Here is a 27,195-nt window from a genome sequence, read left to right as displayed (position 1 = left end):
TTACAGTAGCTCCTAACACCCAACTTGTCTTTCAGCTGCTCCCGAACACCGAGCTGCTGTCTGCCCTGCATCCCCTGAACTAGCTCTAGGGTCCCACGGTGGATCAACAACGGCCAGCACCAACACCACGGTCTTGTGCACCAAGTGAGAGCTGGGTTTCCCATGTCTGACACAACTTCATCCCTGGTTTCATTGCCCAGACCTCCAAGCCCTTCAGCCTGGTTCTCACCCTCACACCCACAGCATACTCAGAAAACTTGGTTGCCTATCACTCATCCTTCTGCCAAGAGTATCTGCAGCCTCAGTCTTGTCCTTTAGACGCAGATACAGAACTTCCCTCACATTTTTTCTCCATTCTTCAATTTAAAGATCTCACCAATGACCTTGTTAAGCACCAGAACTCCATCCCTCCTCTACAGGCTGCCTTTATTACCAAAGTATTGCCCCTTCCTCTGGTCCAGCTCTCCTGTCCAAACCCCTCTCCCCTCCTACAGACACTGGATGCCCCTGAGGAAGCTGCAGGACAGCTCTTCCATTGCCATTGACCATAACGGCTTTTTAACCTTACATAAGCATTGTCACTCCGTCTCCTCACTTGCAAAACCCCAAGCAGGGCTTTGTACAACACCAGGGTAGGGCAGCACCTTCTGCTCCTGAATTTCCATTTTCTGTCATTTTTGGCCAGACAGACAGCTTCAAATTCAGATGTGGACTCCAGTTCACAAGCTCTGAAACTTCCTACAAGGGCACTCTGAGAGGCCATTTCTCCAGTTTCTCCTTTCTTGTCCATCTGCAGAGCTCCTGTCCTGCAGCAGGACAAGCCGAAAAGACAGGGCCTCCTGTCCACCGCTGCTGCACCACCGAGCCCAGCACGTCCCCGTGCTTCCCTGTGTTACTGTGGAGCACTGACACCACCAGCTCACGTCCACAGTCTCCTCCAGCCACTGTGCATCTTAACAGACTTCTGTTACCTGAAGTGTCAACTCTTAGAGACCCCATACTGAGCAGGACAGACTTACCCGTCTGTTTAATTGCATTATTTACATTTTAAGGAGCAAAGTAGTTTATCGGTGACCAAACCCCTCCTTGACCTTCCCAGCAGAGACGCAGGGAACTGGGTTACAGGAGCTGACCAGGGGTCCACGTCGGTCCCACTGACCCGGGCCAAGAGCAGCTGCAGCGGCCAAAAGGAAGAGAAGATCGTGACTTCTCCTTCCCCAGGCAGAAGGGACGGCTGATGCAGGAGCTGAGGGACACTGCCTGGACACTGCTGCCTGGTATTTCTCAGTTTTCTTTTATCCCTTCTATTGGTGCAGAGAAAACAAAACCACTGTGGGCAGGGACATCGCAACATCCCTTATTTACAACCAAAGAGGTTAAGTTTTGGATTTTAGGGTTTGGAGCTTTTTGTTTTTAAAGCCTTCCACTATTCCATTTGCTGCTTATTTGCCACTTTGGGAAAGTGGTATCACACCTGCATCATTTCTCACATTTACTTTCCCATGATCCACAAGACCACAGAGGAAGGTTGGCTCAAGAGCATCACTCATGCGGCCCAAAGTAAAGCTTGTTATTTAAAAAGGGGGGGTTGGGGGCAGGTGGGGAAGAGTTAGTTTTTCTCCCGATGGCAGCGGGTTTTCATTCCACTCTTCCACTCCACAGCAGAGCCCTTTCTTGGTGGTGGGAAAGCACCTTTGCAGATCTCTCACCCAACCTCAAGCCTCAGGTAGGGCAACCCCCCACCCCAAGCTCAAGACTGTAGAGATGGAGACCTCCCCAGCCCGTCCCACTGCTCTCCTCACAAAGACATTGCTCATGTCCAGCCTGAAACTCCCCAGACACATTTGCAGGTGTTGAATCTCATCACCTCCCCTGCTCAGCACCATCCTCTTGGTAACTACCCTCCAAGGAGCCGCAGGGTTGCCACTGGATCACGTCCTAGCCCCTTCGGCCCGGCTCTGATGTGTCGGGTTAGCAGGTCTCTCTAACTCCCGTCCTTGTAGAAGACTACGAGATCAAGGAAAGCTTTAGTGTTACAGGGGTGCTGTGTGCTTCAGTATTCGTAGCACATTTTTCTGCAGGCCAGGTGGAAATTAAGGATCTCCACCATTTTGTAAAGGGCTTAATGCCCCTTGCTCACGTCAGGCCAGGGCGCTTGCCTCTCTGCTGCAGTGTTGAAGATGTCCTTCCTCTGCCGTGCTGCTGGAGATGCTGCGAGCCAGGAGCTGGGACAGGCTGACACTGGTAGCAGCTCTGAAACACACCGGCTGGGGTGCCTCAAAAACAACGTATCTTGGGAACGACACCAAGCCCTGCTGTCTCCAACACAGAAAGTAATGTTCTGTTCAATTTTGATCGATCACACCAGATGCAAAAATTAAAAGGCTTCATCTGAGCCCAGCATTGCCCAAGTGCACCCACGACAGCCCCAGCAACGCTTCTTCCTCAGCGCAGAGCCGTCCTGGGCAGACAAATGCAGCTCCGCACCGCACCCCCGAGCACGTGCCAGAGACACCGCGCTCTTCACGGCCTCCAAGAGCGAGGACGTGGGTGCAGTGCGACCCAGGCATTTCCCAGGAGCTCGTTCTCAGGTGAGGGGAAGCCCTGTGGCAGTCGGTACGGGCTTCACGCAGAGTGGGTCAGGTCACAGCCTGCAAAGCAGACGAGGACGCCGTTCCCATCCTGCATCAGTGGACGAACGCCTTCCTTGCTGGGAAAGGCAGCCCCGGGCTCCTGCGCTGCACCCGCCCTCCCCACGCCAGGGCCTGGGGCCCGACCTTGCCGCTCCCTGGGCACCCACCAGCCCTCTCACGGCCACAACTCAGCACCTTCGGGCACACACTATCCCTCAGAGCCAGGCAGAGGGGACTGGGGCAGCTGCAGCTCAAACCTGAACCGTTGTGTAGCTCTGGGGAAGGTCACGATCAAAGGGCGTTTATTACCTCCCCCCCCCCCCCCCGCCCAAGATTCTGTAGGAAATTCATTTATTTGGCCCAGGAAAGAATTTCATCACAAGACACAAAGAAGCTGCATAGGGAGAAAGCACAGGAAAAAGCACCAGAAATCAAGAAGTGGAAACAGCGAAGTCTAAAGCAGAAACCAAGCATGAATTCTTGGAGCACGGGGAGCAACCACAGGACGTGCATTTACACCAGGCCGTCAGGTCACCCCTGACAGTTCACGAGGCTGCCAACAGGAGAACAGTCCTTACCCCCTGCTTTCCTTTGGTTTAAACCTTCTCACATCAGCTCCAGGCGGTTCAGGTTCCCCAAGCCGCCCATGCCATTTCACTCTGCGCGAGCTCCCCGTAACACCACGAGGCCACAGGGTGCAAAGCTCCTTTCCAGCGATCCCGGTAAGAGATCGATTGCTCTCCAAGCCCAGCTTCCACAGCCATCCAAACAATGAATGGCAGCAACATTCACAACGCCCAGCGAGCCGGGCTGCTGGCAGCGCCGGTTCACGCAGTCTGATCAGGGGAGTTAAAAGCAGCACAGACCAGGAGAAAGCACTGATTTTCTAATTTACACTGGAGAATGGTCCTGTTCCACTGCAAATCCCCTCCCAGCTGAAGGGCAGGCCCAGGAACACGAAATCTCAGAAACTGTCATGCAGCCTGATGCTGGTGTGGCTGGGAAGAGTTGTTTCTGGAGTGACGCTGGGCAGGAGCCCGGCCGGAGCCCCCTGACCTGTCCCCCTCGCTGCAGCCCGTTACAAACCCCGGCACAGGGGCTGCGGGCGCCCCGCCAGCTTACCACAGCCAGATTTCCATGCCATTTGTCACAGTTTAGCGTATTGGTAGATTTTATGGCTTTCCTTCTGAAGAGAAAATTCACGTGTGTTCTCTCAGTTAATGTTTCCAAAGGGAAGGACTGGACCTTTGCACTGCCAGTGACTCTTTCTGGAAAAGGACCCATCAGCCTGCGCGGCACTAAGCTCACCTCTGACGCATCTGCTCTCAGCGACGTGTTTCAGGCAGGCATACGTGCAAGTCAAAATATGAAAAAAATCCAAATTTTAATTTGAAATACAGCAGGTGGAAATAAAAGAACCTGGAAAGAGCTGCAAGAAGTCGGAGACTCAAATGTGTCAATTTTTAAAATACGAGAGCTGCACAGCATGAAGAATTTAGCAACGACCAATGAAGCTGAATTGTCAGGGGGAAGAAAAAAGTAAAATACTGAGACCATGTACCTTCAAGCCTGTCCAGAACCAAATAAAGGGGTGGGGAGTTTGCACCATACGTACCTCCCCTGTATGACAGCTAACAAATTCTTACCCCAGTACAACTGGTCGTTAACACTCTCAAAGCAGTTTGTACACTGGGAGCGAGAAGTTCCCAAAAAAGATTAATTCCTACCTTACAGAATCCCAGCATGGCAGGGGCTGGCAGGGCCCTCTGTGGGTCACCCAGCCCAACCCCCTGCCCAAGCAGGGTCACCCAGAGCAGGGGGCACAGCACCGCGGCCAGGCGGGGCTGGAATATCTCCAGAGAAGGAGACTCCCCAGCCTCCCTGGGCAGCCTGGGCCAGGGCTCCGGCACCCTCAGAGGGAAGAAGTTCTTCCTCGGGTTCAGCTGGAGCTTCCTCTGCTTCAGTTTGTGCCCGTTGCCCCTTGTCCTGTCGCTGGGCACCTTAAGGCCCTTTAAATATACAATGTCATTTTCCTGATAAAAAAGCAGGTTCAGTGTTTGGCTTCTACGATGTCTGAGGGACACAGATCAAACCAGCGCGTCCCAGAGCACCTCAAGGGGGTCACAGCCTGGAGACGCTCACACGGGCTGAGCAAGATTTACCAGCAACGCACTGAGCTGAGGAACAGCAAGGCCAAACTGCCTGACGTGTTTCAATACGCATCTTCAGCTTTAACGGCGCAGTGCTAATTAACTGGTACAGCCCACGTCTACAGCGCGTGAGGAACAGCAGCGCTGAAGAGGACGGCGTTCTCCTCGTAGCATCCCACCAATCCTCACTCCTTACATGTAATGTCTGGTTTCACTACTCGCTTCACCATGTCCTTCCTCAACGTGTAGCAGCAATGGAAGTAACGCCACGATGACAAGAACTGTTCCCAGCTACAGTTTATCGCTTGCTGCATTCGAGCACCACCACCACTGCTCTTCAGCCAGGAGACCAACCAGGGGATGCGCACACTGCACAGACCCTCTCAGCTCGCGCTCTTCCCAGAATACAGCTTGCACATGAGATTTATTTCCAACTCGCAGGTCCCTTCACAAAAAGCAGGAATGCACACAATCACACACAAACATAAAATACATTTATTCACGTTCTGGTGGATTCAAAGGGCAGTGGACGGCTGCTCATCCGAGAGCAGGTCAACGATTCCTCCAGGCCAGCCCTGGTCGAAAAGTATCTCTCCTCTCGCCCCGTGAAAGTAATATACTCAGTTATTCACAGAATAGTAAACCTACAAGATTTAACCTGAAATTCTTCTGTAGTAGGAGACGTTCAGTGAATTTTGACTGAACGCAACATCTCAGCATCCCCTCTCCGCGGCAGCAAGCTGCCGGCCAGCACGCCGCGTCCGCGCCGGGCCCACAGCTGTGCCGCGGGGACTGCCCACACAGCACCACCGCCACGACGCGCCGGACCGAGGTATTTGGAAGGTTTTGTGCGTTTGAGGAGGGTCAGAGCCTAGTCAAACTTCTGAATTTTTGTGGGTTTTTTGTTGGGTTTTTTGTTTGTTTTGTTTTTTAATTTGTCAGACATCTTTGTTACCGCATTGACTCTAATCCTGCTTTCTTGGCCAAGCTCCAAACTAATCTCGTGCCAGCTCCTGAACTTACACTTCTGCAGTAGCTGTTTTCAGGAACCGCTCACTCCTGCTGCTCGGTAAGACTAGCACAAGGCTGCATGTCAAAAGGATTAAGCATGGCAAAAAAGAGGGTCTTTCTGAATAATTCTGGTAATGTCTGCACAGCTGCAATGAAAAACAAAGCCAAACTGAACTACATGACATGCCAGGATACTTTTAGAGAAGCCAGGGATTTTTAAGTAAATACACGTGCACACACACAAATTCTCACCTCTTGAAAACGCATCTATGCAGGCACACAGGCCACCTTCCCACTGCTCCCTGGAAACAACCGAGGGGAGGAATATTGCAAACACAGTGAGGTATGGCACATTAAAGAGCAGTGGGCGCACTCTGCTCTCTTCTCATCCCTTCTTTGACACAAAAACTAACAAGCCAGGATGAAGCCATACCCTCGGCGTTCACCTAAGCGCGAGGTCAGTCTTCACTCCAAATGGCTGAAACTTCCCGCAGGACTTGGCATTTCACAGGAATAAAATCACAAGCTCACAACTTCCAATTTGTTTCATCATCATTATCCAAACAAACTTTTAGAATTTATTTTGCTTCACAAGAAATTTCATCAGGTTTGCTTGAAATGGTTTTCTGTCTGATCCGAAGCATCAGGACACTCCAAGAAAATACTCAAAACAGAGAAACTATTAGAAAAGGTCTTGCATTTTGACCTTGCAGCTTAAAATAAAGTTTCCACTCAAAGGAAGCAATAGGAGTTTCTCTTCTCTTCCCTGCACAATCCAAAGAGAATATGTCACTGAGGACAGGCAACAGACGAGAACACTCAGACCCTCGGAAAACAGCCACAAAGCAATGACTTCAAAAGAAGTTTATTGGAAAAACTGGACATTACAAGAGGACCGGGTAGGAAACATTATACAAGGCACGTGTAGTTTCTAGTACACCGCATAGAACAAGAGAGAAGACTGCAAAGACACGCAACGCACCTACCTGCAACGGCTACCACGGGTTGAGCCCCTGTGCGGATCACTCGCCATGACAGGGCAGAGGCTGGGTTCTTCCAGCAGCCAGCCAGCCCACGGCACGGTTTACATTCACTGCAGAGGTACAGATCGTACACACGCTTTTAAGGACAGTTAAAACAAGACTCATATTCAAGAATTCCTACATCATTCTTCCAAGTTGCAGCATTAAGATACTGTATCTCCTACAATTGTTTATTTATTTATTTTAATTCAAGGTAATCTAGATTTCAAGTTCTTATGCCACATTTTTCCCCACAAATAATAAAACCTTGTTGTCTACACGTGGTTCTACCTAGCAAAGCATATGTGAGACTATTTGCTCGGTTACCTAAGGAAGAAATCCAGAGACTTAATTATCTGTCAAAACAAGATTCACAGGCAGAGCATCGAGATATGTATTAGCTAATGCTTTCATTAGGCTTCAGAACAAACGCGATCTAAACCTGACTGAAAATGGGAATTCTTGCCTTTAAAGCGCAGCTAAGAGCAAGCAGCAGTCCCCCGTCGGAGAGCAGCAAGCAATGCTCAGCTGAACGCGCAGCAGAGAAATAAATGAGCAGGAGCAACTCTGTAGTTCCCAGCAACAAGCACTCCACAGACGCCAATCCTCAGTCAGGAAAAGGAACAGAAGGATACCTCACTGAACAGACTGGTGACTCTGCAGCTGGGTCTGTGTCTCCAAGGACAAAACAATACTTCAGAAAGGGTTAAAAATCTAATTCTCAAATTGGTCTCTTTTCCTCCCCTTTGCTAAAACCATGCCCTGTTTCTTGACATTTTGTCATGGTTTCAGCAGCCGGCTGATCAATCCAACACCTGTCCATAAATCTTTAAGGATTATATCAGAAATAAACAGAACAGATTAATTATTGAGGAGCTGGTTGTCAGCCCACTCCCCCCACCTCTAAACTTACCGTCTCTGTTGCAGTGCAGCTCTTGGATATGCTACAAATGAAGACAAACATTTCTATCAACACTGAAATTAATACATCGGCCAAGAGACACAGGACACCCAGGCCTTCCCCAGACACGTCAGACCACCGGGACTAGACCCAAGTACCTGCCACCGGAGCTCACAGTGCAAGTCCGTGCTTTAGTGCCCATCACAGTGTCTATCCTTCATCATCTAAAAACAGAGGAGAGTAGAAATAATTACATTTCAGACAGGAGAAAGTTATTATAACAGAGCACAGGTCCTCTAATGCTACACCAAGGAAAACAGGGCACTGGCATTCAGCAGAAACGAAAGCAGCAAATGGCATCTCTCTGTTATAAAGCACGTGAATAAAACAGACTTCACAATCTCAGGAAAGGCTCTGCTGCCCTCTTCATTAACGTGGTGAAGAATTTAATTGAGATTGCTAGTTAGTAATATTACTGAGTAAATAGCTACTGGACTGTCGCATACACACACGGCTTGAAGAGGCTGCCCCTAGACCGAGGAGGTGTGACGCTCCCCTCCTGCCGCTCTGGGAGGGTAAAGCCAAAGGTAAGCGAAATGAAGCAAGTCCTCTGATTCACGTGCCATCAAACATCCTGAATCGCCAAGGCACACCTGGAAAGATCCTGAGCAGGTTTTCAAAATCAGCGAGAACTCTTCGCATCTGTACAACTGTCTATGGACTAAAACCTACGACCGGATCTGGAAGGAGAAGGCAGGTGACAGTCATCCGAGCTGCTTCCGCTCACTAAAGAAACGTGACGTACTGCCAGAGCTGATTTAAGCTATTTTTATGCTTTCATCTTTGAATAGCAGTTTGTCTGAGGCTTGGTCCGGGATAAGTAATAAAAATCCATGTTCCTCGACTTTAGTGGTAAGGATTTCTTCTCTTTAACTCTGTTTCTCCTGCCACATGTTGAAGCTTCTTTAAGCACGCACAATAAAAAGAAATCCCAACTACTCTGGAACAGATCATTGTTTTTTCCAAACTGCCCATTAAGGAGAGAGAAACTGTTCAGTCCAAGATGGATCGACCTGAATATCCTGCAGATGAAATAAAATGCAACAGTCACTTCACCGATGTGAATCCACAAAGTTGTGCAGCAGTGACATTAACTGGCATTTACTTACTCTTTTTTAAGACAAATCCACTAGGAACAGGCCAGGATTTGAAATCCTAAATGAATTTGATGTACTCACACCAATGACAGCCAACCAGGCTGCAAGATTTCTGGTTGCCCATGCGAGTCCAAGTGCTGATACCTGCCAAGGCACCATCAGCAAGGTGCTATCACAGGAGACAGCACACAACCATGCTCCCCTGAGAGCATCTTCCAAGCCCAATGGTCAAAATCAGCAAATATGGAACAACTACCCATTTTAGAGAAACTACATATTTTAAGATTCAAGAGCTACCTGACAGCTGTCAGCACAACATGTTATTTCCCTTAAAAAAGGGGAATGAAACCAAAGAAATCTTCATTTCTTGAACCCTAAAGAGATCAGAGAGACATCAATAAGGCCAGGCTGATGATCCAGCACAGGCCAGAGACCAGCGATGAAGGGATCGAGAAGAAAAACGTTCATCTCCAACAGATCTGACCAGCAAGTTAAACTGTTCCAAGACATAACAATGGTTGATGGGTTTCGGCCATCAGCGTGTAGGTATAAAGCTCCAAAGCTCACTCAAACCAGGCTGAACTTGGACCCAACTATACTCTTGGGTCACAAGAAGCGTAATTTGCATCAAGAAGCAGATTATCATACCAAGGACAATAGAGGAAAACCCCAGAACCAATAAAGACTTTGATTTCATCCTTTCCGCTACCTCTTGTACTGTTTCGGAAGATGGAAATTCTTCCGAGCTGGCACTCAGCAACGCCAGGATAACAGCACCGGGCAAGTGGGCAGCCTCCCACAGAACGGGAAGGTCTTTAGCCTCAAACCTTACCGACTGCTGCCACACCTCAGGCATTAACCAAGGCTCTGAGTGATCTCAGGAGGTTCTGCCAGCAGCCATGGACAAAAACCCACCAAAGGTGATCAGAGGACTGAAAAGATTTTAGCTACTGTAAACATAAGATGGGCAGGAGGGTGGAAGACCAAGTTCTGAGAAGTCATCATGGAAAGGGGAAAGGGTCCTAGCCCAAAGGGGAAAGGGCCACACACAAAGAGGAAGCACAGAGAGACAAGCACAGACCTCCACAGCAAAACATACCAAGAGCTGAAAACCTACAAGAAAAACTCCACAGTTTTTTGTTTGGGTTTTGGCAAGATCAGGAACTTCCCTCTTAGTGGGGTCTTGAGAGAAACTGGAAATGATGCACGTGTTCAAGGCCTGAGACATTTGTGAGAAAATCAGGAGAAGCTGCAGGCAGAGGTCAAGCTACCCCAGGTCCAGGCTTCTGCAATCAAGCACAAGATGAATATGACCATGGTATTTTCAACGCAACATCCACTCCACAAACAGCTTGGGATGCTTTTGCGACACTCCTGACCCAACACTGCTCCACTGGACCTGACACAGACAAACCAGCACAGCCACCGCAGTTCAGGAGGACCTCAACGGCTCCATGCAGGCCCCCTCAGGGATCCCGCCCCAGCTCCCTGGGACATCCACAGCAACAGCTTCATTGAAGCAACACCATCTTCTCATGAACTTCTAGGTATTTGGCAGGGGGAGCTGGCTGTTCTGGTTTTTCAGAACATACCTCCCATCTGTAATACTGGCAACACATCAGAAGGAAAAACAAGCTAGAAAAGCAAAACTTTTAACGTTGCAAGGGGCACTATGGCCAGCAAAGAAAAGCTGCACCAGTGTCTTACCAGTCTTCAGCTCCCAAAGGTCTGCCCTTCTCTGTCCAGGAGATGCAGTGCTGTGCAGTTCTTCATGAGATGGTCAGTGAACAAAACACCAGAACTATTCTTCTCAATCCTTCTTCTCCCAACCCAAACCACATGCTAAAAAAGCAGGCACTAAGCTCCATTCCTGAGAATACAACTGCTTTTCACCCTGCTCTGCCCTTCCTGTCGCTTGGGATTACCAAGTCTCACAGATACTCCGTGTGAGCCTTGCAGAGCAGCAGGTATCTGCAGGCACTGAGATGACTCGGGTGACACCAGAAAGGTGTTTTCAGGCAAATACATTGGGCAGTTACCCAACGACTTCTCTCTCTCTCACCTCTACTAAAAGCTAACCGAGACCCGGCTTCCAAAACACTTCCACGCAAAAGTACAGAAACCCAGGAAAAACATGACCTATCATTCAGTTTTGGTTTGGTTTTTTAAAATTTTTCCAAGGACAATCAGTTCTAAACTGATTCTCTCCGAGGTAAATATGAGTCAAGCTGTCAGGTAAATACGAGCCAAGCCTTCTGGCCGAGTGCCGCCTGGAGCGCACGATGAACCACGAGAGGTTGAGAGGGACAGAGCCTAAGTCCAGGAAACCTAGAAAAGGAAAAATATTGAAAAAAATACAACAATAAATATTGAAAAGAAACTAGAGAGTCCTATAACCCCTCTGTCAGTTTGTTTCGGGTTTTTTGTTCCCCATGTGGGAAAAAGGGCCTCTCCCGCAGCAGGGCCACTGAAGAGCCAGCTACTGGAATGCTGAAATTTCTTAAATCAGGATACAACTGAAATTTGTGTGCAAAACTGTAAGCAGCAGTTAGAAATATTTCAAAACAAAGGTTTCCCTGAGCCATACCATATCAATTCAAAAAGCACTGGGCTGAAACTAAGCTTGATTTAAGAAGTGAAGTATAGCTTGGTGACCCCAGGCAGTGTTCTAACAAGATTCAGAACATGGCACCCAGCACAAGGCACGAGGGTGCGATCAATATTTGCGCTCTGGTAACCCCTCTCCCCCGTTTACTGTTCTGCAAAACCTGACTCAGCAGCGGCCTGAGGGCAGCTCCTCCCGGCAGCCCAGGGCTGCACCGCCGGGAACTGGCGATTTCGCAAGGTTTTTAAAAATGTAAAAAGCACATCCAGGATCCAATTCCTTTCATCCTGTGACACAATTTTAGTATCCCGGTATGTCTGCAGAGGCTCCAACACCAGACTGGGCATAAGTGAAGTGCAAGGGATGAAATATTTTCAGAAAAGCCTGCAATCAAACACCTGCAGAGGTGTAACGACAGGTAACTTACCAGCCAGCTCAATTCATACCACATCATGAATATTCTTCGGGGATTATGGGACAAAATGAGATGGAAACTAGAACATTAGTAGTAGATAAAAGGGACCGGGCACTTGCATACTGACAATACCAAACAAAAACATGAGTTTTCACTTTTTTGGAGTCTAATTTCCAGAGGCTGTTCAATCAACTATCATTTCTAAAATATCTTATTTTATTTAGACAACTAAATAACAACAAAAAAAATCATTTTACACAGCCGTAGGCTTTTCCTTTCATTCTGCCACCAGACACCGTCTTCCAGACAGCAGTAACACACCTGCACAGGCTGAATTGTTATGATAACAGGACTGAACCACAAATATAACAAACAAATGTGTGTTTAATCACACACTGCATCTCAATTTCCATCAAGGAATCTCTGTAAGTAACCGCAATCATTCCCAGTCTTTTGGTATTAAAGTCTGATTGTGTTTTTCTTTCTTGCCAAAGATTCTGTGGTCTCAGTTTGGAACAGAGAAGAATTTACTGCTAACACAAGCAAAGGCTCTGTGCATCAAAAAGTCGTCTGTCTCTGCTCGAGATCAGTGTGGCTTTGCCAGTCCCATGTTTCTCCTGGAGGTCCTCTTACATATCTATACACCGCAGTCCCTCAGTGCACAAGGGATTCGTAAATTCAGGCATCATCATCTAATTTTCACCTACCAACACAGTAACTGCCCGTAGGGAATCAATGCGAATTACGTAGTCCCCGAATTCCTGTTACATCAAGAGCGAGTTCACAGGCTCTACTGCCAGATCCAGCTCAGTATCTGAAAGATACGCATTTTTATATCAAAAAAGAGCTACACAAAACATCCTTGTATTCTGTCCTGCATTAATTTACTCATTATTGGAATCTTTGTAAGAAATACACGATGGTTAAAGAGCTGTGAAATGCACGACTTCTTTGTATTTCAAGCTTCATAGAATCATAGAATGGTTTGGGTGGGAGGGACCTTTGGAGGTCATCCAGTCCAACCCCCCTGCAATGAGCAGAGACATCTTCAACTCGCTCGGGGTGCTCAGAGCCCCAGCCAACCTGGCCTGGAATGTTTCCAGGGATGGGGCATCGACCACCTCTCTGGGCAACCTGGGCCAGGGTTTCACCACCCTCACTGCAAAAAATGTCTTCCTTGTATCTAGTCTAAATCTGCCCTCTTAGTTTAAAGCCATTATCCCTTGTCCTATTGCAACTGGCTCTATTAAAGTGTCTGTCCCCATCTTTCCTACAGCCCCTCCAGGCCCTGGCAGCTGCTCTAAGGTCTCCCTGCAGCCCTCTCCTCCCCAGGCTGACCAGCCCCAGCTCTCCCAGTCTTTCCTCCCAGCAGAGGGGTTCCAGCCCTCACATCATTGCTGGGGCCTCCTCTGGCCCCGCTCCCACAGCTCCAGCTCTGTCCTGTGCTGAGGGCTCCAGAGCTGGACGCAGGACTCCCAGGGGGTCTCAGCAGAGCGGGGCAGAATCCCCTCCCTCGCCCCGTGCCCCCGCTGCTGGGGATGCAGCCCAGGGCACGGTTGGCCTGCTGGGCTGCCAGCACACGCTGCCAGGTCATGTCCAGCTTTTCATCCCCCAGCACCCCCAAGTCCTTCTTGGCAGGGCTGCTCTCAATGCCTATGACCTCAACCTCAAACATATACAGCTATAGAAGACAGCATGGATATAATTCAGTGTTATTACTTGCTACTCCTCTGCTGGTTACCAAGCCTACAAGAAACTTGTTACTTTTGAAAGCTGTTCCATCACTGTCATGATTTTTACCATACACCTGTGAAGCAGTTTACCCTGTATCCTTACTCAGAAAGGGCACCCTGCTCCTAAAGGGACTAATCAAACTGCAGAGGAAGAGATTAAAATGGAAAGAGTTCACTACAAGCATTCCCTTAAAAAAAAAAAAAAAAAAAAGCACAGATGTTACTTTCTTAAAGACCAACACGCAACTTGGTCAGGCGTTCTTCTCCCTACCCAAATACTGCTGCTACTTTGTCCCCAGTTACCTTACTTAGAAAAATCTGAGACCTAAGAACACGGAAGACTGAGACTACATCATCTGACTACATCAGACTTCTTTCAATGCAATTTTGATGCTACTGCATGTGGTTTTGGGAGCTTTTACTGAGATTCAGGATTTTCACAGACCCCACGTGCATTTTGCTTCAAAAATGTGAGATGACTTTACTTGCCTGACTGACATTTCTCAAAAGTGGAAGCACTCTAATAAGGTCTACTGCTTCTGCGATGGGCACACTGTTGGGAAAGGAAGATGACTCCTTCCAGGAGCACACAGTCCAAACGAGTTCTTCAGATACGTTACAGGGAGATTCAAGTCAAACAGCAAGCTCCTCCAGTGTGCTGACTACCAGCTGATTTCATGGAACGCAGTCCTTCAGAAAGATCCTGCAATGCACAAGAGATGCCACATCTTGACATCCTTCCAGCGCCTGGGTGGAATTCACCTGCTCACCCACACAGATCTGTACCACTTGCTCCACTCCCCATCTTCAGCTGGCAGAAAGAGCAGCCACTGTCTGCTGGATACACATCCCACTCTGTCACTCACTTTTTCTAGCCTTGTGCATGGGCATTATCACCAGATTGCTTTATTTTTTTAACTCAAAGAAAAACCTACAAAGAACGAACTTCCTAGCTGCTGCCCTCAGCTGGGGAACTGTCCATCATTACCTTTCTGCACCTTCTGCTAGACACCTGAAATAATTTCACCTGTTCCACTGTCACGGTCTTCCTGCTCGATTCCTGGCAACTTCTTCATGGCACCCTTAACTGCTCATGCTGGTAAAGAATGCCTGCCTGAGTAACACGAAATCATGGCTACACGCAGCATCAAGGAGATGTAACTAACACGCTCCCAGTTGGCAGAATGAGACTAACAGAAGTATTTTCCGTTCAGAAAGTCACAAGGTAATTGATGGGATCCACTACACTTAACCCTTATAGTTATGACAAGAAATAGGTCATACGAGTCGTTCTCCTTCAGCGTCTACATGGGACCACAGTTCTAGGGATGTACGCCAAAAGCAGTATTCCAGCCCTTCCACAGCTACCATTCGCGATCCCACACCACACCTGCACTAAAGCCAAACCAGAAAATAGAAGTGTTATCTTTGATGAGCTCCCCAGTGCAGACTACGGCACCAGCAGAAGAAATACCTGCATTAGAAAGGGCTGCTTCTGGCACTGACAGTGCCCCGAAACGTCTGCAAAACTGCATCGTCAGACACTGATCTGCATGAGATGATAGCAATCACTGTTTGGAAGAACTTCTTTCTCACTCCAATTGCTGGTCAAATGAAGAGTTCTGGATAAGAAAGACAAAAGTGAAAAGACAACACCGTCTCCTAAACTCAGTAAAAACTCCAGTACTCGGCTGGTGAAGTTTCCTCAGACAAACAGGTCTCTGACTACGTCACGTCTGGATGAACCTCCCCGATCTGACCAGCAGGAAGGACGGACTTGTACGACTACACAGAATGATCCAGAATTGATATACTGTACTAAGCAAAGGATATTGGGAGAACATGGTTCTTTTACTACCTTTAGTAAGCCTGTTCTTGTACTTTACACCTTTCGAGGCTATCTTCAATTTCTTCTCCTGGTACACTGGATGCAGCAACTGTGCAGATCTCCGAGCTGTATCGCTTAATACTGGCTAATCAACACACACGTATGGTGTTAGGAAGGACAGGACATCAATCAACTGTGGAGGTTTTATTCCAGCAGTTAATGCATACATCCACGAAGTGCACCTTGAAAACTAGAATGCAAAGGCACAGAAGCAGGGAGAACACCTTCAGGTAAGAGAATGGCTGGGACTACGAGATCAGTCAACAACGCTGCTCCCCACAATCTTATTGAAAGGAAACGGGTGGTTAGAGAGACAAACAATGTGGCGTTCCAGAAATACTCATGTGAAGCACGGCTGAAACTACCATTGAGTCGGTATTTTAATAGACGTGGATTCTTTTAGACTCTACCCGTGGCATGGTTCAACGCACACTGCTTTCAGAGTGGGCCCTTCCAGGGACAACATCAAAATGCAACACAGACCTGGCGCCTGCTTGAATTAACCATACTCTTACCTCGGCTGAGTAGGGAAGGGTTTATTCAGGAACCAAAAGTTTCTTGAGAGTTACTCAAAGTCTACTTCACGCCAGACAGAAGTGCATGAGGAAGAAGTGTCACCACAACGGTGGTAGGACCACCAAGGCAACCCGCACTGTCCTCCCCCCCGGGAGGTCTCTTGGAGGTCACCCCTGGGGCTCTCTGCAGCCCCCCGTACGCACCTTGCAGCTCCCCACAGCACGCAGCCGTGGTCTATGGACAGTCAGCCAGAAGGGCTGGACACCACTCATTTTCTATATTTAAGGATTACTGCCACTTCCTAAAGTAATGGGAAGAGGCCGTGACTGCTGGTGAGAAATGAGTGAGCTCAGTTTTGCTCATGAGAAGGACCTGTGTGCACTTGAACACAAAATATCTGTGCCAGCCAGCTCGAACAAGTTACATTCCTCTGAGACAAACTACATCCTTCACTGCTACAGATCTTCAAAAGGGAGAGTAAGCTCCACTAATGAAGATGATGACTGGTTACACTGGTCTAAAGGACGACTTTCCTTTTTCCCCCTGTGTTTTGAAAGGTTCGTCTGTCTGTAGAAGTACTGAGTAGAAAACGTCCCTAGGTAATTCACCTCAACTCTTCTCTCTGATACCAACAGCACGGAAAGAAGCCCAGCTCAGTAGAAAGCCTTTCTGCTCAAAAGCTCACATTTGCAGACACGTGCTGCCAACCTCGCCCGCCAGTTCACAGACGAGCCTGCCGAAAAAAACAGCAATCTACCTCAGTCTGTCAAATCTTTCCTTGCAGGAAAAGTCTTCATGGAAAGCTAGGTTATCATACCTCAACCCCAAAGCGCTCACATTTATGGCTTTTATACAATCAGAGAACAGAAAACACTAAATTAATGTAAAAAGTTCAAGTAAGTGGAAATTAGTAAAGTCAGAGGAACAAATGCTGCCTCTGAGAAGCAAGATGGCAATTCCCACCACGGAACTGGACTCTAAACCTCCACGCTAGACTCTGCCCTGTGCTAGAACAGAACACTGATTTTTAATTTATTTCTTACATTCAAATTTAATTTAAAAATCCATCAGTAGTGTTTCTTGCTCAAGGGACTGGTGGAGCTAATCACAGCAACTAAGAGCTGGACAACCGCACTGTTTTTCTTCCGTGTGCCCAAACCCACGCTGCACGGACCTTCCGACGCACTGGAGACATCACTTGGAGCCACTCAAGCACTTGCACGTTTGTGCAGCTTCTGCTGATGCAGCCAGACATCTGACGCTCTTTAGCTGCTTCTATTTTAAATCTCAGCTCAGCTGCTAAAAGGATTTTTGAAGCCATTTCCAAGGAAAGAGAAAAGACGCCCCACATTCGTGGAAATGCCTCTGCACCGCCTCTTGCAGTGCGCAAGGTGCAGCCTCCCCTGCACGCCTCCCACCCCGGCCCAGTGGAAGAGATCGGATTTGTAACGGAACACAATTTAGATTTCACACGCGGCGCTGCACACCTTTGTGAACACGCGGCTGCAGACAGCTACTCGACACGAGAGAAAATGCTAAAAACTGTACAACCAAGAGTCAGCCAAGGAATAAATAAAAGGGGAGAAATTACACAGGAGGAAACGTATTTAATGTTTACAAGGAACACTAATGTATGTTTTAATGCTTTGCAGACTTGAGGAACAACGAATGCTTATTTGCATAAAATGGGCAAATTAAATGCAAAATTAGCTAATGAGCGCATGTGTACGTTCCTGTTCAACATGTACCATCTAGAAATTCTGACAAAATTTGTAACTCGGGATCTCACACTTCATGTAGATAAGGTAACAATATCAAAGAAATCCAAAGAAAAGAATCCTGCAGTATTTTGACCTTTAGTACCACGTCAAAAACTCATTTGAAAAATAGCAAGGTCCATTCAAACCAACCTCAAACCTTGCCACCGAACGTCGCATCTGTAGCTCGCTGGCTCCACAGACCCAAGATGCTGCAGGTAACACTTTCTTCCCCTCTCTCTCTGCAAAACCAGAGAAGCAGAGGTGTACGTCCAGTCCAAGCAGGGACCGTAAAGAAAGCGTAGAAGGGAGAAGGTACAAATACAACAATTCAGGCTGGGAGTGTCCTCATTTCTCCAGAACTTTCAATTCAATGTCTCTACTGCTGTCAATCGGTTTGTACAGTATCAGAGTAGCAGGAACCGCAGCCAGTGAGCAGACTTCATTTTAACACGGGATAACAGCACTGATCATCAAATAGCGCTTTGAATCTGAACAAACAGGAGCTGAAAAATTTTGCTAGCGAGCAAGCTCGCTGTGAAACACTGCCAAGGACTCCCTCTTCAACCTGAGGTTTATTTTTTCCTCTGACCTATGTGTTCAGCTCTGCAACACTCTCCAAAAAGCCTACGCACTTCTTTCTTAGACGTAAAGATTTCTTTCACGATGTAAAGGTACAGCAATACAAAAAATCAAAGCTACAGAAATCTGACACAAAATGTATGGCATAGAGACTGACTAGCTATTAATTAGTAGGATTTCTGTAGTAAACCCTTAAATAATATCTGAAAGAATATGGGTGGGGCAGAAAAAACAAGTATTTGACAGAAATGCTTATGATTAAGAGTTTTCTTTAAAGATGTCTCCACCAAAAATTTTACATTTAATCCAGAATTGCTGGAAAAACAGAACGTGAATAAAGGTGGCTGCTCAACTTAGGGAATAGGCATGACGGAGTAGGCATGACAGGGCTTACTGCTCAGCTATCAGGAATAAGTATGACAATGCAAGCACTATCTAAGGAACCTTCTGTGACGTATCCTACTCCAGTTTCTGACCCTCTTGAACGTGACTTGTAATCCCAAGGTACGCCAGCGTCCCGGTTTCGGCTGGGATGGAGTTAATCCCCTCCTAGTAGCTGCACAGTGCTGCGGTTTGGATTCAGTGTGAGAATAACGGTGCTAACACACTGACATTTTAGTTGTTGCTGGGTAATGCTTACACCAAGACAAGGACTTTTCGTTCACCGTGCTTTGCTGCGCGTGGAGGTGCACAGGAAGCTGGGAGGGAGCGCAGTCAGGACAGCTGACCCGACCTGGCCAAAGGGACCTTCCACACCACATGACACTGTGCCCAGTGTATGAACTCGGGGGGTGGCCGGGGGGAAGGGACCGCTGCTCATGGACAGGCTGGGCATCCATCAGTGGGTGGTGAGCAACTGCACTGTGCATCACTCATTTTGTGCATTCTTTTATTCTTCTCTCCTCCTTTACTGTCCTATTAAACTGTCTTTTATCTCAACACACGAGTTTTACCTCCTTGCCCCCACCCCGATTCTCCTCCCCATCCCACCAGAGCAGTGGGAGAAGCCAGCAAGCGGCTGCATGGTGCTTAGTTGCCAGCTGGGGCTGAACCACGACAACCAGCTAGCTCTCGTCTTCCCGGCTTCATTTTTAGCACTGCATGAGATCTTTGAATTCCCACAAAGACCTTACTAAAGACTTTCCAACTTTGATCTTCCTGAACCAGCCTGAAGTACACTTCAGATGTGCTAACAGAATCCCCACTGCACCACAAACAGATTTATCAACTACCTGAAAAACGGCCATGCTTGCCAACACAGAAAGCAAAAAGAATTCATCGTTCTTTGACTCCTCCTGGAGAGGCATAAAGCCAGCCTGGCATACAGGAGGCCACAAACGCGGCGTCCAACTAGAGCCATCCTTGCCAATAACTAACTTTTATTGCAAAGCGACCAGCTCTATGTGCTGCATCAGCGCAGCGTTCCATAAATCTCACCAGCTAATACCTACCCGCAGGACCAGCCTGCAAACCGCTCTGCCCTTCGCAGACACGGAAGGTAAGGACGCCCAGTACGACGTGTCCTGGGGGCATGGCCATGCTGGCTTCCCTGGTTTGGTCTTTTGGCTTTTTGTGGGGGTTTTTTGGTTGTTTGGTTCGGGGTTTTTTTAAGAAGATCTGCAAGCACTACACGTTAATTTAACTAACTGGGAAAATAACCCACTGACTGTTCCAGGCCTGAAGCCACCAAGCTTCATTTAAGAACTCTGCCCCAACTTCACAAGCTGTTTCAGCTGAGACAAAGTAGTTCCAACTTTCGGTAAACTGCTACGTTCTGAAAGTGGAAAAGCCCTGAAGCAGGGTTAGACTAGAATCAGCCTTAAACGTATTACCCAGCACTGGTAAGGGAGGGACTGATTCTGCCCAACAGTCTACTCTCTCCTCCAGTAAGTCCTCAGAGATCCCTTTTTATAAGTTGCAAGAATTTGAAAAAGTCTGCAAAGTGCCTCTTTGTGCAGGCACCAACATTCCCAGTAGCCAGTGTTGGGTTCTGATCATATGACTGGAAAAACAGATTTCTGCACAGCAAGTGCAGAAACCAACTACACGAGGTTATATCCCTGTAGTTTGTAATGCAAGTACTTAAAGTATTTTATTTTATTCTCCTCCTTATTTGGAGGATAAAAAGCCTTTTGCCCTGCCCATATAAATTTCTTTATGAAAAAATATTTTTAAAGACACCGTTATAGCTCTGCCAACAAACTTCAGCAACTGGTTACCCAGTGCTTTAAGAAACAACTTCTATAAGCAAGAGTAGAAGTTATTTAAGCAGTTCTAAATGCACAGCTAAATAATTTGCCTCTTGCCTATCTGGAGATTACCCCAGTTAGTTTAAGTTAACTTTTCTAGGTAGCACCTTGCTATCAAAAATGCCTGCACACCCCAGCATGCCAAGCCACCGCTCTCGTTTGCTCCAACACTTTCCAAAGTACTCCTGATGGAAGCGCAGAAGCTTGTCAGAAGCTGACAGACAAGAACTGACCCCATCTTCTCCATCGGGCCGGCAGAACGCAGCCAGCAGCCAGGGAACAGGCTAACTCGTCTGCGTGCAAGGTGCTGAGCGCACAGCTTTGATCTCCCCACCACAGCGTTCACAACAAAGCGGAAAGATTAGCCGCAAGTAAGTATAGCAGGATAAAAAACTAGTTTCAAGACTAAAAATTAGGACTACTTTAGTTCAATGGAATTCACCAGAAGTGCCATCAGTCAGAACACGTACACCCCTTTACAGAAGTCTGGGCTGAAGTGTCTATGTGCTAACACCCACCTGCAGCCAGAAGCCCTCTATTCTGTCAAAAAACCCACAAGAGACTCCTCACATTTCCAAAGGAAGAGCTAATCTTGTTGAGGCATCGCAGGCAGAAGTTAATCCATATGTTTATCTATGGATTAGCACACTGCAAAGATGTCAAAGCCTCCCCTGTACAAGTGATCTACTAACATGGAGCACTTTGGAAGCAAATGGGTGCCATTGCCTCGCAGGCTCAGCAGCTGGTTCACAGGCATCTCACAAGCTTGTTCTTACTTCATGCACAATACCTAGAACCTGCCTAGACATCCACAGGATGCGTTTGTTCTGCATTTAACAATGTCATTTCATTTATTTAATGTAACAGAGTATTTTATTTTTTTGCACTGAAAAAAACAACAAAGCCTGCCTGAAGTGCACCCCAGCCTTCAGTGGGGCAGTTCCCAGTACGCTTCCCACTCAGAGCTCACAGAAAAGCTCCGCACCAACGGTCTGGGGAGAAGCACCGGATGAGCACAAGCTCTTCAATGAGAGGACGGAAGGCAGACAAGAGGAAATTTTTCTTCTAACTAAAAGCAGGACCCCTCACAGCTGCTGGTAATGGGGTGCAGCCTCAGCTTCCTCAGCTATATGGTTCTTCTACCTCTCTATTTCCAGCACCTTTAGGAGAAAAAATAAGCAGAACATACTTGCTCCTACTCCTCCAACCGGAAATCACCTAAATACCTGCGTGCACAGTGACAGCCAGCAACCCAGCAGAAACAGAGAGAACAGGAAACACAGGCAAGACTGGAATGCACACTTCACACCCTGAGCACAGCTACTACTGCTGGTTGTTCGGGGGGAAATAAAGTGATTAATAAAATATAAACTAACAGGTTTGACTGCTGCCATACCGGAAGAATCACTTCTGTTCAGTTTCAGGTTTTACTGGGTAAGTGGAGGTGTCAATGACTGATAACTGAATTAAACTGAATTAACAGCAACACCAATACATTTTGTGAAGCTGCGCATCAACAGCTTACGAGGTTGTCTTCAGCTGCTTGTAACCTCTTCCCGCCGCTCCAGGTGGAACGCTCCAGGCTGAGCATCTAACCCCAGCCAGAATCTCTGGGAAAACTGTATTACCCAAGATGGTTTTGATGTTGAGATCAGCAGCATTTCAACATAACTGCACGTTAAATTCTTGCAGATAAGTTGCATACTGGCCCCAGTATTTGCACGTTAGAGAGCAGAAGTCACTCAGTAAAGATCTACATGAAAATACAGCTCATAGCAAAGGTTCTTCCAAGCTGCTACAATCTCACAGATCCACAACATGCAGTAGGAAGAATTCCTCTCCTGTGATCTCAATGTTGCTACTGCCAGCACTGAGCAGAACAAAAAGGAGGAAAGAGCTTGCCCAGAACAATGAGGAGAAAAATCCGTAATTGCAATAGCTTTTGACTGAAAATGCACAAGGATGAGTTCAAGATCTCTGGCCTTGATAAAACAGACATGACACTTAAAACAAGGTGTTCTTACCCTGTTTGGTGCTTGTGCTATAGCTACTACCAGCAAAAAGGTACACTAATTCTCTACCTCACTGGTTCAATATACTGAATTTTAAAACCTGATTACGTAAAGTAGGGTTCAACATGGCACTTCAGAACACGCTTCACTGAATTCTTTCCGAAATCAGTCTGCATCGAGGAACTGTGAAAAAGCGAGCGTAAGAAACTTCAAATTGCTGCCTGGACAACATGAATTCAGTTCTCCTGAGTACATGCATTACGATACCATCTTCAATTATGCACTTGAACTATTTTTAATCACAGGACTTTTAGCCTGTGCAGCATTTCACTTCCCCTTCTGCAGAAGTTAAAGCAGCACAGCAGGGAATTCAGAAAGAGAAAAGACCATCCATTGCTAAGACAGCTGAACGCTCTCCAGAGTCAGATTTCCTTTGCTATCACAAAATGAATGCTTGCACCACATCCTCTCTTAAACTCCAGCTGAGTATGCATTTTCTGCATGCCAAATGTGAAATGTCGGCAGGTACGTCAGAATAATGTCATGCGAACAGGTACTGATGCGACAGATACTCGTTCCCTGAATTAAAATGGAAATACAACCACCTCCCACAGGCTGCTCTGAAGATTTAAAAAAAGGAGAGAGAAGTAATTGTGCATCCTGCACTTACACAAGCTCTGCAAAAGTTCAACAGGAAAATTAATTAGCAAGAGTGTGTGCTCAGCAGTGCTGAGGAAGGAAAGAAGTGAAGCTGTACCCGAAGCAAGGGGGGCAGAACTAGTTTGGTCTGCTCTTCATTCGTTCTTCCTTTTTTTGCATTTAATGCAATTTGGCAGATTAGAATCTCAGAAACACATTCTGAAGTTGTGTTTTAAATTCATAAACCTCGCTGCTAAGAGACTGGCATTCCTGTTTCATTTTTTTCCTGCAACAACCTTGCCATCTGTTTCACTTCCAAGAAAGAGGCCACCTTAGCATATGCAACAAGCCCTACTACACTTCAGTAACTCCAGGTGACCATGCATATGGGGAATCCAGAATTAAAGGAGAGCCTCTTGTTTCTTTTTCTTTTTAAGATCTTTCAAGTGAAACAGCAGTGATGCCTTTGCACGATTAAAACTCTTTTCAAATCGAGGTATGCCAAAGTTTATCTGGCATTAAAACAAAGACTTCATATCTGAAAAATCCTTACAAAGTACCTCTACTCACCAGATACTCTTCTTCTGTCGTCGGTGTCAGAACTGGCATGCTATTCAGTTCCACGACAAAGAGGCACCGAACCCGGAATGCTCCTACAGCCTAGAAAGCTCCTTCCGACTTCTCTGCTCCTTTCACAGTACTGCATAAACGCACTGTCAGGAAGAGAGAGGTCTGGGCACTTCTGGCTGAGGAAATGTGCAAGACGAGCAGCTGCCATGAAGGATTCAACATGTCCAAGCATTTCAAGTTTGATTCGCAAATCTGTTCTTCAGCTTTTGCTATTTCTCTCTCTAGAATCAACCTACCACACCCTCCACAAAAAAGACGACTACTAAAATCCAGAGGTTTTATAACGGAATCAACTACAGGTGCCCCTTGGTTTAATGGCAATTCTCTCTCAATTAATACCTTCTAAGCATTATCATGCTCATTAGATAAATGACCCAAACTCATGGTGTGCCACTTGTTCTTTTCAAGACAAAATTTTATTATTTTACAGAGATCTACTTGGACACATTTCTTAACAGCATTCTCAGACTTTGAAGAAGTGTGCTGTAAGTTCTTTGCTTTTTCATGGGGGGGGGGGGGGGGGGGGGGGAACCCCATACCTGGATTTAATTACAGAGGAAGAATTTAAGTGTTCAAAATCAAAAGTTTATGCTTTCAGCATAAAATAGCGTCCAGTTTTCTTTTGAAGTGCAAGTCATGTTTATTTTCAAATTGATTTCAGTTGTACAAACCTATGCCATGCTCCTCTTGGACATGGACAAACTTGAATTTAACCTTTACCTTCACAGTGCTTGGAACCTCTCCACGGTAATGACAGATTTTGAACAATATTCCAGCGATCAGGTCTGTGGAGCTCATCTCCTCCCTCCTCCCACCCCAGCCCTTCAATCTTACTGAAGGAAATTAGAAAGAAAGTTGTCTTACCGATAACTCCAAGGTTAATGTCCCTTGCGAACCCCACCTAGCAAGTCGACATCATGACATGTCAGGTCAGCCTCAACCACGCTTCCCTGATAGTCAGGTAAAAGGAAGGAGTTAAAATACAAAATTGACACTTGCAGATTTCTGGACATCAGAAAATGTGATGCAATATATTCTGAACTGTCTTTCAGAGCTTCTGGTAACCTCCAAGTTGTTAAAACATTTCTTCAGAAGGATTCTCCTGTTCTAAAATTTCAGAAGTTCCTGATCAATAACCAAATATTGCAGATCCACCTTGACCATTTTGTTTGAACAAGGACAAAAGCTTAAAATTTCCCTTTAACACAAATGATTCCCACCCCTATGCATTTTATCAACTAATATACGCTCAACTCAGCCACTCTGGGTTTCAACAAGACATTTTAAGCCAATAGACTACAATAGCTTCACTGAAATTCTAAGTTAACAGAAGCTCTAACTTTTTTTTTCTTTTTCTGTTTAGAAAAAACAGGAACACAACTTGGTACACTCTTTCTATAAGGCTCTGATCTGCTTAAGTAGTTCCCATGAATGACAGAACTTAACCTGGCAAACCTCCTTTGCAGAAGCAATCCTTAATCACCCAAGTACTCCAACTCAAGTCATGCACGACCAAAGACTGCTCGTGACAGATCTGTAAGACGGGGTCCCTGCTGTTCTACATACGGGCCACATCGCTTTGGGGTAACAATTTAGTCTTGCTGCAAATACACGCATCTGCCTTCTGGTCTACAGGTCTAGGTGCCAAATGTGTTCTGCTAACAGGTTTGACTTTTTGCTCAATGCTTCACATTTCTTTTCCTGCTAGCCTTATAATAAGAGTGCCTTCTGTATTTTCTTCTGTGTAGTTCAAAATACAGAAATGGGCTTCATGTCCAAATGCAGAGGGGACAAAAAGTGGTCAGCTTTTCACACAGAGTCGCCAAAATCATGGGGTGATCTTCTACTTACAGTTTATTTTGAAAAAGTCTAAGCAATGCAATTGTCATTCTTTCTAATAATTAGACTACAGAACCTAGACCTGAAAATAAACAGTTGCTACAAAAGCTGAAATCTTTAACGCTTTGAAAAACACAGCCTATGTTTAATGAATTAGTAAAATTAAAAGCCAAGTTTAGTAAACTGATTTTGTTAATAGTAAGAAAGTAAGTCTAATAACACTGTAGCTGTAAAACTCTTTTGCTCAAGTTTTGGAATTGCTAGGAATCTGGCAACCTACTTCTTTTTAAGTCAAACACCTTATCAATGCAGACATTTAAGCAACTGCTATAAATGAGTGATCAAATGATTATTAAAATCCCATTTCATGGCTCCTCTTCCAACGCCAGCAGGACAGTCCTAAGAGTTTAATATTGGTTTGCAAGCTGAAACCGATTTTCAACATACTCTATTTTTGCTAAGTTATACTGAAGAAACAATCAAAACAGATTCATGAGAGTAAACTTTAATTTATTTTTTGACTATATATCAAAATTGTGCTGAGAAGATAATGCAAAATTATTCCCTTGAATATCTGTCATCAGGCATGGTAGATTTTTCCACTGTGCTACAGTATCTTTGGTCAATAATTTTTTTTCCAGTAATTTTCTTAAGTTCTTCATGTTCAGTATACACCACTACTCAAGTAAGCTGTAGTACACATTATCTTTAAGGACTCAAAACTTCCACTGCAAATTTAAATGGTGAATTTGAGTACCCACAAATGATGTAAATCGAAGAACTTGGTATAGCTTGTAAATATAAAATTTTACTGATTTTAATTTTCAGTTACAAAAATGTATAGCTCACTTCTTATAGTCAATAAAAATATTAGGATAAATGGTGATTTGGGCAGCAACTTCACAATTCTTGAGGAAGACAATTTTAACATTTTTGTTCCCTCGTTTTGTGAGCATTTTAACTGCAGTGTTTCACTTTGTCCCCATGCCCCCACAGGCCTGCACTGGCACTTCCCCTCGCCTGGGCTAATGCTCGAACATGCAGTACGTGAACGCTACTTGTCTTCCAGGATGGAGAGGGCTTTAAATTGGATTCTAATTAAGCTCCCTTGTACCAGATCCCCTTTACAATGATTACTGAAAAGCAAATGCTTATTGGGACGCAGGGTTGCGCCCAACGCCACAAAAGCTATGTAATTACTATGAAATCAAACTGATAATACAAGGGTTTGCTGTCCTAAAACAAAATTATAAGCCAGATCCTCACCACAAGGAAAAGCCTAACACGTATACTCAGGCAACAACCCTTGCTCAAGTAAGGAACTGAGAAAACAGGATTTGGTCCCATTAACTTTATGAAATTAAAAAAAAAAAAAAAAAAGGAACAAAAAGGACTTTAACATACTAAATACTAGTTCTGAAAAGCACTTTCGAATTAGCAGAACTGGTCGTAAATA

This window comes from Opisthocomus hoazin, chromosome 17 (genome assembly GCF_030867145.1).
Source record: "Opisthocomus hoazin isolate bOpiHoa1 chromosome 17, bOpiHoa1.hap1, whole genome shotgun sequence".
Classification (NCBI taxonomy): Eukaryota; Metazoa; Chordata; class Aves; order Opisthocomiformes; family Opisthocomidae; genus Opisthocomus; species Opisthocomus hoazin.
The sequence above is the reverse complement of the archived record's forward strand: the minus strand, read 5'-3'. Positions refer to the sequence as shown.